At 40.4% G+C, this 20,205-nt stretch overlaps 1 protein-coding gene across 7 annotated transcripts in view; it reads right to left on the bottom strand.

Moving 5' to 3' along the window:
* Positions 1-20,205, bottom strand: part of LOC134205075 (tubby-related protein 4) — a 220,251-nt gene that overhangs the window by 190,356 nt on the left and 9,690 nt on the right. The window contains exon 1 of one of the 7 annotated variants that reach the window (XM_062679975.1): positions 7,271-7,388. The exons of the other annotated variants lie outside the window; for them this stretch is intronic. The gene's annotated coding sequence lies outside the window, so the exon portion shown is untranslated. Of the gene's footprint in view, positions 1-7,270; positions 7,389-20,205 lie in introns of those variants that run through there. 7 annotated transcript variants of the gene reach the window in all.

Genomic DNA, 20,205 nt, shown 5'->3' with positions numbered 1-20,205 from the left:
CGACCAAATGACATTTTCGGCAAAGTAATTTTAGACTAGATGGGGTTCAGCCAAACGTAGTATATTAGGGCAAACAACTTTCGGACTTACCAACAAACAATTCATATTCAAGCTCTATCTGGAGCAAGGGCGAATGTCGCAAGTGAGGATTCTCTTCACCGACTTTACCCCTCCTTTGAAAAAAAAGTGACAAGCAGGGGGTTTCTTTGTAGTTTATCACCTCAGAAAGCTAAAAAACAATGAGAACGTGCATTCTGAGGTTATAAACCGCAAATAAATCTTCTCCCAACAAACATTGGAAGCTGATATAGCACTCATTCAACCAAATATAGCCTTCTTCAGCCAAAAAACTAGCTTATTCAACTTGAATTGTTTGTTAGGCTGCTTGTTACTTTTATTTAAAAGAGGGGAAGTCGAAGAAGAGAATTCATTCTTGCGACATTCGCTCTTTTACCAGATAGAGATTGAATTTTAGCTATACAGTCGACGCTTCACATCTCGATGTTCTTTTTCTTTTTTTTAATATCTTTATTAACGAGACGTGGGGCCCTCCTTAGCCGTGCGGTAAGACGCGCGGCTACAAAGCAAGACCATGCTGAGGGTGGCTGGGTTCGATTCCCGGTGCCGGTCTAGACAATTTTCGGATTGGAAGTTGTCTCGACTTCCCTGGGCATAAAAGTATCATCGTGTTATAGCCTCATGATATACGAATGCAGAAATGGTAACTAGCCTTAGAAACCTCGCAGTTAATAACTGTGGAAGTGCTTAATGAACACTAATCTGCAAGGCGGCTTTGTCCCAGTGTGGGGATATAATGCCAATAAGAAGAAGAAGAAGATGCGCGGCTACAAAGCAAGACCATGCTGAGGGTGGCTGGGTTCGATTCCCGGTGCCGGTCTAGACAATTTTCGGATTGGAAGTTGTCTCGACTTCCCTGGGTATAAAAGTATCATCGTGTTATAGCCTCATGATATACGAATGCAGAAATGGTAACTTGGCTTAGAAACCTCGCAGTTAATAACTGTGGCAGTGCTTAATGAACACTAAGCTGCGAGGCGGCAATGTCCCAGTGGAGGATGTAATGCCAACGAAGAAGAAGATTAACGAGACGTTCAGGCCTAGGCTGGCTCGTCTCCGTCGATGTTCGATATATCGATATCTATGCCGATGGTTTTCTCAGTCCCTTCAATCTACATACATTCGATCGTTCTACATCTCGATAACCTCCCTATCTCGATGTGTTCTGGTGATATTTTGTCCAGGTTTCTCTCTCTCTCTATGTCGATATGTTCGAATTTCTAGACTACTAGACCATCTTCGAACAATAACAATCACATAAGCGCTTTATTCTCCTCCAATGTTTGTTGGGCATTGTTGCATTATACAAAATGGCTTTCTGCCAAACGACTCTTCTCCGTTCAAAAAATCTATTTCAACGTTAATTTTTTTGGATTTCAACGAGAAATCCTTCGAAATTTACACTCGAAGCTTATCTTACTTTTCACGGAGGGATTTTCGAAATTTCAACGGAAATTCTATGGAATTTTCTAGGATAACATTGGTATTTCCACGAAAAACTATTTGGGATTCTAATGAGATCAACCGGAAGAATCTACGGAAATTCCATTGAATCGTCGGATTTTCCACGGAAAATTCTGTGGATTTCTTCAATTTTAAATCGGCGTGGAAAATTATAGACCATCGGCGTGACAAAAATGTCGGCGGCGGCGGCGTGCCAAAAACTGTCGGCGGTGGCGTGGCGCAGCGGCGCACACCTCTATATGCGGCCTCCCTAGTGCGTTGAATTTGTTGAGTGCGTTCACTGGAAAGGAACGAACGGTGTGATTGAAGGTCTGCCGAGGCGTCGTTGCGAGATATTCATAGATCCTCGTGTACATCCAGGAAAATTTGACGCAATAGTTGTAAGTCTGTTGGTAGTCCTTTAGATGCCAGCATTGCAGTGGCGCTGGTTTTGGTTGTTCCACGAATGCATACTGTAGGTGGCTGGTCGTGCAAGTATGACAGGAACATCCGCACAATGTCCATAATTTTTGGGTCCCGTAGTCGTGCTTTTGAAAAACGTCGATCACCAGACGCAGATTGCTCTGTGAGTCTTACTATAGGTGGTCGCATTGGGTCCAGCAGAGGAGGGTGCTCGATATCCATTTGATGACAGCTTTCACTACTGCAAGAAAGTTGTGCTGGCTGTTGTTGTTGGCTTTGTGACTGTTGATAGTTTGCAGGTTGATGTTGTTCTTTTTGAATAGGTGGTTCTGTTCGATATGGGTTGATAGTTTCATTCTTTCTAAAATTAATTAGTTTTGGGACCGATAGACCAGAAATAGGATGGTCGGTGATAGAGGGTGGACCGGAAAATTTAACTTTGGCAATAGCAAGTAGTCTTGTCTTTACCCATATGTCCTTGAATATGATCTTTGACAGTTGCAGGTGGTTTGTAGCTAATACGAACGGATTGGTGTTTTCTTTGTTTCCTTCGTTGTCTAGCCTTATCAACGGCTTTTTCTTGGAGCTTTTGCCTATTCAGCTTCTTGTCGTATGTCGACCAGTCAGGCCTCCAATACCATTTATTTCCCAGCATCCGTCAACCAGCGGTGGAAAGGTCTTTTTTCGATTGAGCTTCGTTGCTCAATTTAGAGAATTTGGCTCGACGGTCAGTAAACAGGTCCATGATTGCATTATTGGTCACGTCTTGCTGGGACTGTTGATTTTGTTGTTGTTGTAGATGTTCTGATGCCTTTTGCTGTTCATTGGAGTCTTGGAAAGATTGTTGTTGCTGTTCTTGTTGTTGATGTTGTTGGTGTTGATGCAGTTCTTGTTGTTGTAGAGGCAAGTTATATAGCAAGTCTGCCAAAGTGTTGTGTAAAGGAGGTGAATTTATTTCTGCACTGTTACTTAAGTTGGAAACAGCAGCAGAAACATGTTTCACTTCGTCCAATAGTTCATCCAATTTTTTTGATTCGGTTTGACTGCAATGCATTAAAATGAACGCGAATAAATGTGAATTGATGGAAATCTGAATGTATCTCCCTAAAGTGCAATTTTGACCTGACTTATCTATCGAACGCAACACACGACAGGTGCCAAACCAAACTTGCGCAAAGAAGTCAATATGCTGCTTTCCGATTGTTAGCATAACGCTGGCTAACCAACGCCAATAAATCTTCGAACGGATGCGCTTGCCATATGGTGGTTGGTGCCATTAGTTATGACATTGCAGAATGAATTATGATTATGGACATATGGATCGATAATCCAGAAACGTGGGCCTTTTTGTGTACCTATATCATAATAGAATCGAAGAGTATCTTTGAAAAGTGATTACGTTTCTTAACATTCAATTTTCTTCAATGCATTGGTGGCTAAAATCGTGTTTTAGCGCGTTTATTTAGTGGTACCTTTATTGTGTGATTTAGCGCAACGGCGTCTTCAAGACATTTTATTAGTAAGTCGATGTGCTTCTTTGGAGGTGTTCAGCCTTATGATCAATCCCCCTAAAAGTGAGATGAAAAATTTATATTTTCCACTTTACAACATGCAAAGTATATGCCTTCGCGAGAGTTGTAGCTAAAGTAACGGAATTACGAACTTGGTGTCTTCGACAAAGTTTTTCAGGAGAACTTTTGCTACAACTTTCACTTAAGAGTCAAGCCTTATATGTTGTGAAGTTGAAAAAATAAATTTTTCATCTCACTTTTAGGGGGATTGATCAGAAAGCTGAATACTGAAAGCTGAAATGATAAAATGTTTCGCAGACGTCATTGCGCTAAATTGCATAATAAAGGTACTATTTTAGCCACTGTGCAATGGACTCAGTTCGATTCGACGAATTGGGTGAGTGTTTTCTTAAAATGAAATAAAGTTATTAATTCTGCTGAAATTTCATTTCCTTCTGAATTTCCATAGAAAAGTCTTCTAAGTGTTCAAAAGAAATTCTTCCCAAGATCGTGGGAACTACAATTGGAATTCCCAGAGGAGAAGGGGCCTTCCTTAGCCATGCGGTGCGCATCTTACAAAGCAAGACCATGCTGAAGATGGCAGGGTTCGATTCCCGGTCCGGTCTAGAAAATTTTCCGATTGAACATTTTCTTGACTTCTCTGGGCATACATGTATCATTAAGATAGCCTCATGATATACGAAAGCAAAAATGGTAACTCGGCTTAGGAACCTCGCAGTTAACAACTGCGGAAGTGCTTAATGAACATTAAGCTGCGATGTGGTAATGTGCCAGTGGGGGATGTAATACCAATAAGATGACGAAAAGAAGAAGAGGAGATGTATGGAGACTGTGAACGGTGACTACCAACACAACTAACGACGACCTCTTGATCGAGAACATTGATCTGACATCAGCGATGATATGAAGAGAGAAAGGAAGAGTTTGTGCATTTTATGTTTCATTCGAAAACGAGTACGCGACGCGATTGTACACGCGGGTTTTTTCACTAAGAAATAAATTTGAATTCGGTTATAATTTCAAGTGTTTTGACTTTTATCCGATACATATTGGTCCTTCGACATCGAATTTACGTGTTACGGATTACGGTTTCGCGTTTATCGAGAACAAAACAAAATGCAGATTTTCTCCGGTGATCATCGAATTGCTGAAAATGTGGACGCTGCTCAGCCGATTGAGCTTCGCCTTTTGCACAAGTTTCTTTTCGGCGGCGATACCACGCTTAATTGGATCAGGAGAAAAGTGCAAAATTCGAAGGGTTTGATTTCGGATTGCACTCTCCTCAGTTTGAGGTTAGGTTGAGCCTAATAGAGAATGCAGAATTGGAGAACGTGAGAAAAACCTGTGAGCTGCTAGAAATTCCAATTGGAAACGACGTTTCTACAAGACAACTCGCAATTGCGATAATGATGCAGATTTTCCGTCTAGCTGATCCATCTCCGGCAGAGGCGACTAATAAAGGGTATTTTGCTCCAGTTTCCCAGTCCCTATTGAACCAGTCAATGGAGTATGGATTCACGGAAAAAAGTCGGAATAGTAATCCTTTTCGCAGAGAGCCGTCCATTGCAGATAGCAAAACGTCAAGCAAAACAGTGCAAGTTACAGTCATGCGTGCAAAATTGAATGCTGAGAAACAGCTAGCTGAATTAGAGGAAAAACAAGCCCGTGAGAAGAGAATGCGGGCCGAAAAAGTGCTCAATGCGGAAATGGAACTTCAAATTGCCGAAGCAGCGTTGGCAGAAGAGCTAGCGCAAGGAACGCGAGATGCTCCTCGTGATGTCCAATGGTTCCAAAACTTGCAGGAAGTAGATCCAGTGGACAGAGTGCAACAATGGATTTCTAATCTACAAACAATTGAAAGTTCAAAGACAGAATGCGCAGATCCTGTTATTGTAACCAAACGGCAATGTAAAGATGAACCTAGTGGAGGTCATACAAGTCACGATGAAGAACGCACTCAAAAAACTTGCAGTATAAATTCAGAAATGGTACAGCTTACGAAATCGATGCAGAGGATGTTAGTGAGAAGCACTGGTGGAGAATATCTTCCGAACTTTGATGGTAACGTAAGAGAATGGCAGCTATTCATAAATCAATACCGTCTCTCCACTGCAGCTGGTGAATACAGTGAAATGGAAAATGTTGTACGATTGAATAAATGCTTGACTGGAAAGGCGAGAGAGGCTGTGCAACATATGTTAATGGCATCAACGGATGCTGAAAAGATTGTGAAGGCACTAGAATTACGTTTTGGAAGACCCGAGTTACTGCTAAGGACGTTAATTCAGGAAATAAGAACGCTTCCTGTCGTCACCAACTGGGAATCCTTCATCGACTTTGATGTTATTGTGCGCAATCTGACTGCTGGTGTCAAAGGGTTGAAACAGCACATCTATAATCCCGAACTGCTTTGCTTGTTACTACAAAAGCTTCCACAGTATCAGACGATGATGTGGGGTCAGTACATCACCGAGCGCAACATCTTGGAACCAACAGTGATCGATTTTGCAACATGGGTAGAACAAATGGCAAAGTATGCAACAAGTATCAACTACACATTAGCGGCGGGAGGAATGTTTGAAGAGTCAGCTCTAACAAGCATCAAGCAACCAGTCAGTAATCAACAGGATGGCCGACAAGTGGACAACAAAAAGTGCCCAGTTTGTCAACGAGGCAGTCATGATATTACGTTGTGTGATATCTTCAAAATGCGGATCCCAAACGCAGGTATCAACTAGCAATTGAAAATAAGCTATGCTTCTGCTGCTTGCGTTCGCACGGTGGACGATGTGAGAGAAGACAGCAATGTCCTGTGGAAAATTGCAATCGTTATCATCACGGTTTACTGCATAAAGGAGAGAAACCGAATGCTCCCGTTCATGCCGCTCCGAACAGAACTGGCGTGAATGCTGTGTCTTCAGAACGACCAAAAACGTACCACGCTCTCTTGAGGATTATTCCCGTTCGAATCCAAGGTTGTAAAGGGTCTACAATTATTCCTGCTTTATTGGACGAAGGCTCCAGTCTAACACTCATCGATGCTGCACTTGCTGAATATGTTGGGATCACCGGTTACAAGAATCCACTGTGCTGTACTCTGATGGGTGGTTCGAAGCGATCCGATGACGACTCAGAAGTTGTAGCCGTGGAAGTCGGGCCAAGCGAATGTGATAAACCCCTTTCCTTGCTGAAAGGAATCCGCACGGTGAAAAATTTGAATTTGAGTGGACAACGAGTTGACGTGAACGAAATGGTCTTAAAATATCCATACGTGAAAACAGCTAATCTGGATTGCTTGGATGGACGATCCCCTTTGCTGTTGATAGGACAACTGCACATAAAAATTATACAGGCAACTGAAGTATATCAACCAGAACAGAATGCCCCGGCAATATCCAAATGTATGCTGGGTTGGGCTGTACACGGGCCATACAACGTTGAGCATTGTGAGTCACAAGGTGTCAATGTTTGTTGCGACGATGATAATCTACAGGACCTTGTAGCTTCGTATATTCTACTGGAAAATATGGGAGTCGTTCAAAGCAAGGTTGACCGTCAGCGCTCCGAAGAAGATCGGCGAGCATTGAACATCATTGAAAAACAGCGAAATTAGAAAACGGTAATTTTGTTGTCAACCTTCCGTACAAAATTACCACGCAGTTTCCGGAAAGCCGCAAATTGGCATTGGCAAGGCTGAAATGTACTGAACGTAAAATTGAAAAGCTTGGAATATGGGAAAAATATGCAGAGAAGATACATGAATACATTGCTAAGGGTTACGCTGTTCCTGTTACCGATGACGAGCTGGAAATGAAGAGGAGCAACTTGTGGTATCTTCCACATTTTCCTGTCGTGAATCGGATGAAACCAGGAAAAGTGCGCGTTGTGTTTGATGCGGCGGCAAGATCCAATGGAATGTGTCTAAATGATGCACTTCTATCTGGTCCTGATCTCCTGAAGCGGCTATATGGTGTTTTGTTGCGGTTCCGGACAGGAAAAATCGGATTTGTAGCAGATATCGCCGAAATGTTTCATCGCATCAAAATAGCAGAAGCAGATTCATGGTCTCAGTGTTTTTTGTACCGAGAAACCCCTGCTGATAAGCCGAAGACCTACAGAATGAGAGCAATGATATTTGGTGCAAACTCATCTCCCTTTATCGCTCAATACATAAAAAATCTGAACGCCGAGCGGCATGCTGAAAGTTATTCAGAAGCCTGTGAATTGATAATAAACGGTCACTATGTTGATGATTGTTTGGGGAGTGAAGACCATGAATACCGTGCCGCAGAGTTGATTCAGGATGTTATCCAGGTACATAGCGCAGGAGGGTTCCACATCCGCAACTTCAGATGCAGCTCACGAGATGTGATGGCAACTATACCAGTAGAGTTACGTGCGAGTGTTTCTGCTTCCGAAATTGGTGACTGTCAGCAACGGGTTCTTGGCCTACTATGGGACAGTGAAAAAGACTGTTTTCTGTTTTCTCCCACGCTGAATCGAATCAATTCCGAACTTCTCAACGGAAAAGTGGTACCGACCAAAAGAGAAATGTTATCAGTGGTAATGTCCGTATACGATCCGTTAGGATTTATCACACCTCTTACCGTGCGAGGCCGTATATTGATGCAACAAGTCTGGCGTAGTGGAATTGGCTGGGACGATCAACTGGACGAAGAAGCGAGACAAAAGTGGAGAACATGGTTGAAGGATTTGCAAGTTGTTGTAGCTGTTCAGATTCCCCGATGCTACAGCGACAAAATTCAATTACACGTATTTTGTGATGCAAGTTCGAAAGCTTTCGCTGCTGTCGCCTACATGCGGATTGTGAAGACCAGCATTTCTCAGGCTCACGTTGCATTTGTCTCATCGCGAGCTAGAGTAGCCCCAGTGCGCTCAATGAAGATCCCGAAATTGCTCGTTGCTAATAAAAGAGGAAATGGGAAGCAAAATAGGAAAAATTTACTACTGGACGGATTCGAAAACGGTAGTATGTTGGTTAAACACCAGGAAAGCGCTGAAAACGTTCGTCGCAAATAAAGTTGGAGAAATTTTGGAACAATCGACATCGGCTGACTGGAGATGGTTATCAACTACGGACAATGTGGCAGATGAAGCGACAAGAGATACTAGTTCATTGAACCTTAAGCCGGAAGGAAGGTGGTTTCGAGGGCCTGAGTTTTTGCAGCAAAATGAACGAGAATGGCCTGTTGATTCGAATCCCATAGAAACGCTTGAAGCACATGAGGAGTTTTCTGGAGAAACAAATGCAGTAAATGTTGTAATAGTATCGGAACCACAGCTACCTGACGCAGAGAGGTTCAGTAAATGGAGAAGATTAATTCGCGCAACAGCATATTTCTACAAAATCGTCGAAGTTTGGAGAAAAAGAGGCACGTTATCAATTACACCAGAGGACGAGCAAGGAGCAATCAAGCAATGGATAAAATTTGTGCAAAACGAACAATTTCCGGAGGAGCTACAGGCTTTACGAGACAATAAGACATTGAAACAATCGAGTAAAATGAATAAGTTATCACCGTTTCTGGACGCTGATGGAATTATACGAGCTGGTGGAAGATTGGAAAACGCAAAAGTTGAGGTAGCTGTTCGCAATCCCATAATACTAGATGGAAGTGGTCGCTACGTAAAGCTGTTAGTGCTACATTACCACTGCCAAGGAAACCACCACGGTAGAGAGACAGTGCTGAATGAGTTGAGGCAGACTTATTGGGTCATTGGCATCAGAAGTCTACTCCGAAGTGTGATTCATAACTGCCAGCGTTGTCGAGTAAAGAAACCTCAAGTTTTGCAGCCTGTGATGGGACAACTTCCTAATTGTCGACTTCAAATGTATTGTCAACCATTCACGCATTGTGGAATGGACTTTTTGGTCCCTTCGAGGTCACTGTTGGACGTCATAGAGAGAAGAGGTACGGAGTCATATTTACCTGTATGACGACTCGGGCAATACACGTTGAGTTGGCCCACTCGTTAACCACAGACTCGTGTATCCTGGCACTTCGCCGTATGATAGGAAGACGACGCAAACCTGAGGAAATCTATTCTGATAATGGAACCAACCTGAGAGGAGCTGATCGAGAGTTGAGAGAAGCTTTAGAACATTTGAGTTTTTCGGATGTTGAAGATGTAGTACTGCTCCGTGGAATCAAATGGACGTTTAACCCTCCAGCAGCGAGCCACATGGGAGGCTCATGGGAGCGGCTAATCAGAAGTATCCGAACCGCTTTGAGGGAGACCCTCAAGGAACGAGCACCGAAGCAAGAAGTATTACATACAGTATTGATAGAAGCTGAACATCTTATTAATAGCAGACCGCTGACGTATGTTTCGGTTGATGTTGAAGACCCAGAAGCCTTAACCCCAAATCATTTTTGATCGGGACTACCAGCAACGTACAATCACCAGGAGTTTTTGATCAGTATGACCTCAACTGGGGAAAGCAATGGCGTAGAGCGCAAGCTCTTATAGAACTCTTTTGGAAGAGGTGGCTTAAGGAATATTTGCCAAGCTTAATACCAAAGCAAAAATGGACGGATGAAAGTCCTGAATTGGGCATGGGTGATATCGTATACGTAGTCGACATGCTGAATGAACGAGGAAACTGGCCTATGGGAATTATTCAGCGGTGTTATCCTGGACAAGACGGTGTAGTAAGAGTGGTGGATGTAAAGACATCTTCGGGAGTCTATCGACGACCAACTGTTAAGCTGAGGAAAATTATGATGGAAGGCAATTACTGTGATGACAAACCAGTGTCACACCGGAGGGGAGTATGTATGGAGACTGTGAACGGTGACTACCAACACAACTAACGACGACCTCTTGATCGAGAACATTGATCTGACATCAGCGATGATATGAAGAGAGAAAGGAAGAGTTTGTGCATTTTATGTTTCATTCGAAAACGAGTACGCGACGCGATTGTACACGCGGGTTTTTTCACTAAGAAATAAATTTGAATTCGGTTATAATTTCAAGTGTTTTGACTTTTATCCGATACAGGAGAATTTCTGCAGCATCCTCCAGAGGAATTACTAAAAAGAAATTCCAAAAGAATTCTCGGAGAACATGTTGAAGTATCTTTTAAAATAATGAATTTGGAAAACAAAACCTGGATGAATAACGGAAAAACCCCTTACGGAGATCCAGCCCTGGTTACTTCCAACCTAATAAATAAATTTGTTTTAAGAGCCATCTTATTTCATTTCCACATTCATTCCTAATTTCCCAACATCGCAATGAAATTAACCAAAATAACGCAATTTATTATGTTTCTATGAATTTGTCACTTTCGTCATCCCGAACAGAGTAGTCAGTTCTCCACTGAGAGAGAGTTATTCTTGTATACATAAGTCTTCATGCTAATATCGCAAACCTCTATTTTTGAGCGCATGTGGAATTTCATTCACGTAATAATGACAAAACTCTTATTTGCGGTGGATTCAGAAAACCGCAAATCTCTTTTTAACTTAAACATAAACTCACAAACAGAAAAGCGAATAACTTTCGCCCAGTCGGGAGTCTCGAATGAGCATAACTGAAGATTAAAATGTCATATTCTTGTCGGTTCGAGTCGACGTAGGAATCCAGTTTATATGTACACAAAGGGGAAACCGTCACGTACACGTGATCACGATGATATTTTATCCTGAACAAACTCTTTCGGCTAGGTTTAGGTCAGAAAACGTTGCTCCAGCCAACGCGGTGTCACGTGGAACAGCAAATAGATTTCTCCCACCTCAATAATTAGGAACCGGTGTTATTTGCTGCTGAGCTCATGAATGGGGTATGCAATTTTCCCGTGTTCTTCTGCATGCAAACCATGGTCCTTTGGAAAGTTTATGGTTATTGCCTGGTGGTTCGCTTCCAGTGTTAAATATTTAAACAGTTCACTATGCATCATTGTACTATAGGCAAAAAATAAAATAAAAGGCCAAAATAATATAATACTAGATTTTTGCATAAGCATCCAAATCGAAATCAATCAAAATAACAAATGTTTAAATCTCGCTTCTTTGAATAAATACCACTTTCCTGGAAATGTTACGAATTGATTAGGATTCGTAACATTATTAATAACAAAATGGCATACACGTCATTTTGTCAGACTACGACAGCATAGAACTACATATTAATTTGTTTATTATTATGGACTGCACATTCATAAATCTAATCAATCAGAAGTTAACATTTTTTAAACAACCATATTTTCTAGTAAGAAATATCTACCTCTCTTAGCTTTTTCAAAAAATTTTAGCCCATGCTTTTTGATTTTTTTTTATTTTGTATTTTCCTTTTGGCCTTGTGCAATGACTTTTTTCGTAAAGCTTTACACTATGTTATTTATTCTCGCATGCACGTACAAGAGTTTTATTACGCTACTCGAAAAAATACTACGATATTCAACATCATTAAACATCATCGCACATTCCGCTATTATGCAAATTTCATTCGTAAACAATATTTGAAGCAGCTTTTCCAGCTCATATAGTTCGTGGATTAAGGCTACCTGGCTACGTAAAATCCGCAAACCAAGTTCTTGGCTGAGTATAAGACAACCCTCACTCATTTAAAGATCTTAATTTGCGTTTAATAGCCTCTCTTAGATATCTCACCACGCCTACAGAAAATCCTGTCGGCGTGCACAAATTCCATTTTCGATTTCCCTTGAGTGAACAATTAACGAAACATAGCAGATGAAAGCCACCCAAACACCCCTACCCGAATCCGTTTCAGTCGTCATCATTCTTATAGCTAAATTACAAATTAAAACAGCCATCCATTAATGTCTTCCACTCATTTACACCTTTAGGGGCGATACTTACTGGAAACTTTCCTCGGACGACACAGTCAGCGTATTCACGAAGAGAGCTGAATTTTCCAGCAGATTATATTTAAAGCTACGAGACCAGTCCATACCGATGATGCCGAAAGACAGGTGAACCAGATGCGGAAGAAGACACAACTGGCAAAAATGGAAATTTAATGCCAATGAATTCGAAACGACACGAGGATTGCTGATGTCGACATACGAAGGCTAGTAGTGTTGGCCTGGAGACAGCCGTTGTCAGTTTGTCGGTAGACTTCCCTAAAAGTTAACCCGCAATGTAATTTCATCCGGTATTCCTGTCTTTGGGCAAACAGTTAGGTAATCCATACAACAAATACTGATGTCTGTAGAGACACGATGGAAAGATGTAGAATGGGGTAACGTCAGAAATTCCCGGCGGAAGCTCCATTTCAGACATAAGCTCAAATCTCAGTGATACTTTATTATTCTGCCAACTAACAGTATTGCTTGTTGAAAAAGTATTCACATTCCCGAGTAACGATTTCCATCCTAGTCTACTTGATCATTGTAATACACTCAACCCTCTTTATACGGCAGTTTTTTATACGTCACTTCGTTTTACGGCCTCCTTTTTACGGCCCTTGACGTAAAAAGAATTCGAAACATTATTGACATCCAAAAGTGAGGCATCCATAAGAAGGCACTCTTAGAAACCCAAAGAACAAAATAGATACTTTGTATATTCATCATTTGCCTTCAACAATTGTTCCGTTCCAGGTCATCCAAGAATTTCCTGGAGTCTACACGCGTAACCAAGGACCTAAGGTCTACAAGCGTAGCGAAAGAGCTGTAATCTCTTGTAAAAAATGGTTCATGCCCTATTTGATATATCAAACCAAATTCCGTTCCAGGTCATACAAGAATTCCCTGGAATATAGGTCTTTAGGTCTACCCGTGTAACCGATGGGCTGTTATTTTGGTTCATGCTTCTTATGATCTATCCAGCATTTTACGAGCGCTAATGGCCGCCACAATCCAACTCAGTTTTTGGTAGGGTGGAAACAGTTTGAAGTTTGGTTTGTGTCGTATGACACAAAAACGATAAATTTTCATCATCATAATGATGAATTCATGTCATACGACACAAGCCAAACGTCAAATCGAATGCATCCTATCAAAATGTGAGTAAAATTGTGGCGGCCATTACTGCACGTAAAATGCTGGATTAAATCCAACTCAATATGCCTTAAGCAGCCGTTCCTTTCCTGGTCATCCAAGAATTCCCTAGACACCTGAGCCGCGGATTCATCCCAAATATGTCCTCCGAGTATTTGTCTTTCACTTGCGTCTCAAATGTAGGCATATGAGTTGTTCTAAGATCTCCAAATTGTCCTGGAGTTTGAATCAAATGGTCTACCGAATCAACCAAGGCTTCCATGATGTTTCCAACCACGTTAACCACCCATTTATGTCCTCCAAGTATTTGTCTTTTGCTCGCGTCTTAAATCCAGGCATATGAGTTGTTCTAAGATCTCCAAATCGTCCTGGAGTTTGAATCAAATGTTCTGCCGAATCAACCAAGGCTATCATGATGTCCCAAGCCGCGGTATCAACCCAATTATGTCCTCCGAGTATTTGTCTTTCACTTGGGTCTCAAATCCAGACATATGAGATGAAGTAAGATCTCCAAATCGTCCTGGAGTTTGAATCAAATGTTCTGCCGAATCAACCAAGGCTATCATGATGTCCCAAGCCGCGGTATCAACCCAATTAAATCCTCCGAGTATTTGTCTTTCACTTGGGTCTCAAATCCAAACATATGAGATGTAATAAGATCTCCAAATCGTCCTGGAGTTTGAATCAAATGGACTGCCGAATCAACCAAGGCTTCCATGATGTTCATGGCTGCGGTAATAACCCGATTATATGCTCCGAGTATTTTTCTTTCATTTGCATCTCAAATCCAGACATATGAGATGTAGTAAGATCTCCAAATCGTCCTGGAGTTTGAATCAAATGGTATGCCAATCAACCAAGTCTTCCATGATGTATCCAGCCACGGTATCAACCCAATTATGTCCTCCAAGTATTTGTTGTTCACTCGCGTCTCAAATGTAGGCATATGAGTTGTTCTACGATCTTCAAATTATCCTGGTGTTCGAATCAAATGTTCTGCCGAATCAACCAAAGCTTTCATGATGTCCCCAGCCGTGGTATCAACCCAATTACGTCCTTCGAGTATTTGTCTTTCACTTGCGTCTCAAATGTGAGCATATGAGTTCTAAGATCTCCAAATCGTGCTGGAGTTTGAATCAAATGGTCCAGCGAATTAACCAAGTCTTCCAAGATGTTTCCAGCCACGGTTATTATGTCCTCCAAATCGTCCTGGAGTGTGAATCAAATCGTTTGCCGAATCAACCAAGGCTTTCATTATGTCCCCAGCTGCGGTATCAACCCAATTATGTCCTCCGCGTATTTTTCTTTCATTTGCGTCTCAAATCCACATGAGATGTGGTACGATCTCCAAATCGTCCTGGAGTTTGAATCAAATGGTCTGCCGGATCAACCAAGGCCTCCATGATATCTCCAGCCACAGTAAGAACCCAATTATGTCCTCCGAGTGTTTGTCGTTCGCTGGCGTCTCAAATGTAGGCAAGTGAGTTGTTCTAAGATCTCCAAATTGTTCTGGAGTTTGAATCAAATGGTCTACCGAATCCACAATTGTTTCCATGATGTCCCCGGCCGTGGTAATAACCCACTTATGTGATCCGAGTATTTGTCTTTCGCTTGCATCTCAAATGGAGGCATATGAGGTTTTCTAAGATCTCCATATTGTTCTGGAGTTTAAATCAAACGGTGTACAGAATCAACAATGGCTTCCATGAATGCTTCCTTCGCGGTATCAACCCAATTGTGTCATCCGAGTAATTCTCTTTTACTTGCGTCCCTAATCCAGACATATGAGATGTTATAAGATCTCCAAATTGTCCAGGAGTTTGAATCAAATGGTCTACCGGATCAACCAAGGCTTCCATGATGTCCCATGTGGTGGTATCAGCTCAATTATGTTTCCAGGGTATTTGTCTTTTACTTGCGTTTTAATTCCAGGCATATGAGTTGTTTTAAGATCTACAAATTGTCCTGGAGCTTGAATCAAATGGTCTGCCGAATCAACCAAGATCTTAATGATGTCCCCAGCCGCGGTAGCAACCCGAGCAGCACAAGTCAGACAAACATCCCAAGGATTATTTTTAGTTTTATAACGGTCATGAAAACCATTATTTCTCGAGCAACATATGATGACGGCCGAAAAGCCAACAATGCTGAACCGAGAAAAATGAGGTTCAAGTTTTCTATGACTAATTTAATTCATTTATTGAAGTAGAAACTCATTCCATTGCCAAAAACATGTCAATGCTATACGTAAATGGTTATATTATAACAGCAAATTTAGATTAATTGAAACACTATTCGAAATCTACAAAATTTCAGCTAAAACAAAAATCGCGCCGTTTACTCGCATTACCGGCAGCACGTCTGGCTTTTAAGCCGTTCGCTCAAAGCTAGTAATATCATCGGGTTTGTTTAGATTTGTTAGCCAGAGCAGTTCTGCTATGCGATATATTGATAACCTAGTAAGAATATGCATGTTAAAGTAACTTAAAGCCAGATTTTCAAATAAATAATAAAAAGTAAACGGCCTAAAAACCAAAGCAAAACGCTCAGCATGGTAGTTAAGGTCGCCAATCAAAGGACTTAAAAACCGCTATGGTGCAAAAGGTTCATGAGACGTTCACTCAAAATAACAATAAAAGTGTTGTTTAAGAAATATCAAGTACGGAGTTTTACCTAGCATGAAGATTCAATAACAAGGCAATCGTTAATGCTGGAAAATCGAAAATCATGGTTTTGGTTTATAAGCCGTAATCTTATGTTACGCGAGATTTGCTCTACATGACTTCGGTAAAATCAGCCTAAAACTAATATGTTTGTAGGGATGGTTGTAGCAATTTGATTGTGACTAAATTCGGTCAATTCATATGGGCCATGCCCTTTTTGATCCATAGAACCAAAGTGAATACGGCTTCAACTATTGTTCCATTGCATATCATCCATTAATGTCTTCCATCCCTGAAATATAAGCTTTACGGTCAACACGTGTAACCAAAAGGCTGTTATCTGTTTAAAAAAATTACTCATACCAGTTTTGATCCATAGGACTAAATTGGATAACTCTTCAACTATTGTTCCATTCCACGTAATTTAAGAAAGTCATGGTGTACAGGTCTTTAGGTCTACAATATCATTATTTTTAAATTCAGTAGATTCCGTAGAACGTTTGATTCAAACTCCAGAACAATTTGGAGATCTTAAAACATCTCATATGCCTGGATTTGAGACGTAAGTAAAAGACAAATAATCGGAGGACATAATTGGGTTGATACCGTAGCTGGGAGCACCATTGAACCCTTGGTTGATTCATTAGACTATTTGATTCAAACTCCAGGGCAATTTGGAGATCTTACAATGCTGCATATGTATTGTTTTTAAAAGCAAGTGAACGACAAATACTCAGAGAACATAATTGAGTTGAAAGCATTCAAACTCCAGGACAATTTGGAGATCTTAAAACATCTTATATAGCTGCAAGTGAAAGACAAATACTCGGAAGGCATGATTGGGATGATACCGCTGCTGAGGACATCATGAAAGCCTCAGTAGGTTCGGTAGATCATTAGATTCAAACCCCAGGATAATTTGGAAATCTTACAATTTCATACACGCAAGAATTGAAGACGGAAGTGAAAGACAAATAATTGGAGGACAAAATTGGGTTAACACCGCGGCTCTGGACATCGTGGAAGCCTTGGTTGATTCTGTAGACTATTTGATTTGACCTCCAGGACAATTTGGATATCTTACAACTTCATACATGCAAGAATTGAAGACGGAAGTGAAAGACAAACGATCGGAGGACAAAATTAGGTTAACACCGAGACTGGGGACATCATGGAAGCCTTGGTTGATTCAGTAGACCATTTGATTCAAACTTCAAGACAATTTGGAGATCTTACAACACCTCATATGATTTGTTTTGAGACGCAAGTGAAAGACAAATCCTCGGAGGACATAATTTAGTTGATACCACGGCTTGGGACATCATGAAGGCCATGGTTGATTCGGTAGACCATTTGATTCAAACTCCAGGACAATTTGGAGATCTTATAACATCTCATATCTCTGGATTTGGAGAGATCTTACAATACCTCATGCAAGACGTAAGTGAATGTATTTGAAAGTATCCTCACGATCAATAAAATAAGTGAAATACTAGAAATTTAAGCAAAAATTCTTTTTACGTCACATTCGGCTTACGTCCCCCCAATAAGTGACGTAAAAAGAGGGTTGAGTGTACATAAAAAGCTTATTGATCTTATTTATGAACAGTTCTACGTTTGTGATGGAAAGCATCATAAATCTATTTGGTTATTATGTGATCAAATAAAGAACCCAATGCTGTTCAAATAGTTTACAGCAGTGGGTCATCAAAGAAACATTTTTTGACAATTACTCATGATGGCCACATGAGAAAAGAAATCATGAAAAAAAAACAAAGAAAATCATTTTGAAATTTATCACTGCAATTTATTATTACATATACGTTATTTTTACTGCGTATCACACTTGGCGCCCGGTAAACGATTCACGTGGATTTACATTAATTACAATTTTAGGTAAAATATCTATCAGTTCAGGAGCGATTTACAGATTGAATATAATAATTATTCTTAATTTATTTCCTCAAGCAACATTATATTTTATTCGTCATTTAATGAAATTTTTCATCAACTAAGTTAATGAGATTTTTTTTAGTAAAATGCGCCACCATGTTTTCTTGATTATTAACCCAAATTTTGCCTCAAAGTCGTGGGCGGCTGAAACCAATAAACATTTGCAAGACGTTTCACGAAAAAACTCAGTCAAAAACTCTGCATTTATTTTTTTTTAACAATAAAAGTGGGTTGTTTTTTTTTAATACAATTTTGTGTTAATGTAAACAATACTTTTTCTTTAGATACAAAAAAAAACATTTTATCTTTATCATAACACTGGTCGACAGTAAATTTGTATTCGGGATGCTCATGTGTTGCATTTGTAGTTCTCGACCCCTAAAATCGACTGATTACTGGGGTTTGTTGTTTGATTGGGAAAAATTCCGAGATTATTTGTTCACAAATTAAGAAGGGGATCGTCGTTTTAACGTTGAAGTTACGATAATCTAATCTGAATGTCCCCATGAGTAATGTCCCCATCAGTAAAAAATGAGCCTCCCAGGGGAAACGATAGGTAGGGATTTTGAAAACTGTTCAGCTGCATATAAGCGTAAAAGCATATGAAGACGCATGGTACAATTTACTAACAAACTACAGAAAACTAGATGAGGTGGATATAACAGCCGTAAAAGAATTATGAAAATCGCTTAGAAGACGCCCGGGAACCTGCTGTTTGAAATTATGATTCTAATTATTTCTTGATCGCAGTATTCGACATGTTAACCAAGAACATGTACTTATCAACATGCAATTAGGTTCAGGTTTTCCATAATACAAGTTACATACAAATGCTTGCACACTCGTTCATTTATTCAATAAAACGAATGTGATGCAATTTGCATAAAAAGTTTAGTCACAAGATGAATCATCGGACCCATGTATCATGCGTCTCCAAATACTTTCATGATTAAGATTATATGCTGCTAAACAGTTGCCAAAATCCCCACCTTTCGTTTCGTATCGTAATAACTTAGTATTTTAATTTATTTGAAGATGCAATCCTAATTCCTAATTGGTGACCAAATAATATCGGAATTTTCCCAATCAAAAAACAAAGTCTATTTATCAGTCAATTTGAGAGGGCGAGAACAACAAATGCAACACATGGGCATCGCGAGCACAAACTTTTTTTTTTGCTAAATTTGTCGTCCAGTCTAATCAGTCTAAAATATTGACTACTTTAAAGTATAAGACTTAGCTTAGCTTAGCTTGATTGACTGTACCCATCGTAGTTGCTAGTCGTGATTGGCCGAGAAACAACAAATAATGCACAGCTCACCAATTGAATAGTTTTCCCGGGACTAGAAAGCTATTCTCACTGTACATGCTTCGGAGTTTCTTTAATTCAAGACCAATAACGATGCCGGTCGCGTCCTCACAGTCAATTAGGATAAGGGGAGGAAAATAAGTTCGACACTCATTGCTATAAGAGACCGAGGAATCCTCTGCATCTCCATGAGCGCACTGGAAAGGAGTAGTGTGTTAGTTGGGAAGGAAATATATTGGGAATCGCCTTGGTAAGCGACTAATTATTTCTTTTGAACGGCACCATATTCATGATAATACAAAAACGGAATAGCAACACGTGTCTTACATATTTTTCCGAAGATTGATTCGATATCTTAACTACTTCGCGAAGACTAAAACACGCACTGCACAACGCTTGCTCGATGGCTACTCCGAAAAAACACGCACTGAACTGATTAACTTTATTACCGGACGCGCAATCAATGCAAAACACAATATTTCGGAAGATCGCGCGATCGTTCTGCTGTCCAAAACAAGAGCCAACACGCACTCACTTTAAAGAATAATACTGACACTATTCTCTTCAAAATAGTGGAACTATTTCGGTAAAAAATATTGGAATATTTTGAGTATCGTTTGCCCAACGTCGTTCATTTAAAACATTATTTTGGAATAAAATCGTTCTCTTGTGTTATTTTTGTTTTTTCTTGAGAATTCCTCGACCATATAATGACTGATAGGTTAGATTATTGATAAACACCTCACAAATATATGGTTTTGGATGAAATCACCAATAAATTAAGAGATTTGCTGGGGCGCATATTGACCATAC

Source organism: Armigeres subalbatus, chromosome 1 (assembly GCF_024139115.2).
Source record: "Armigeres subalbatus isolate Guangzhou_Male chromosome 1, GZ_Asu_2, whole genome shotgun sequence".
Lineage (NCBI taxonomy): Eukaryota > Metazoa > Arthropoda > Insecta > Diptera > Culicidae > Armigeres > Armigeres subalbatus.
Note: the sequence above shows the minus strand (reverse complement) of the source record. Positions and strands in the feature narration are given on the sequence as shown.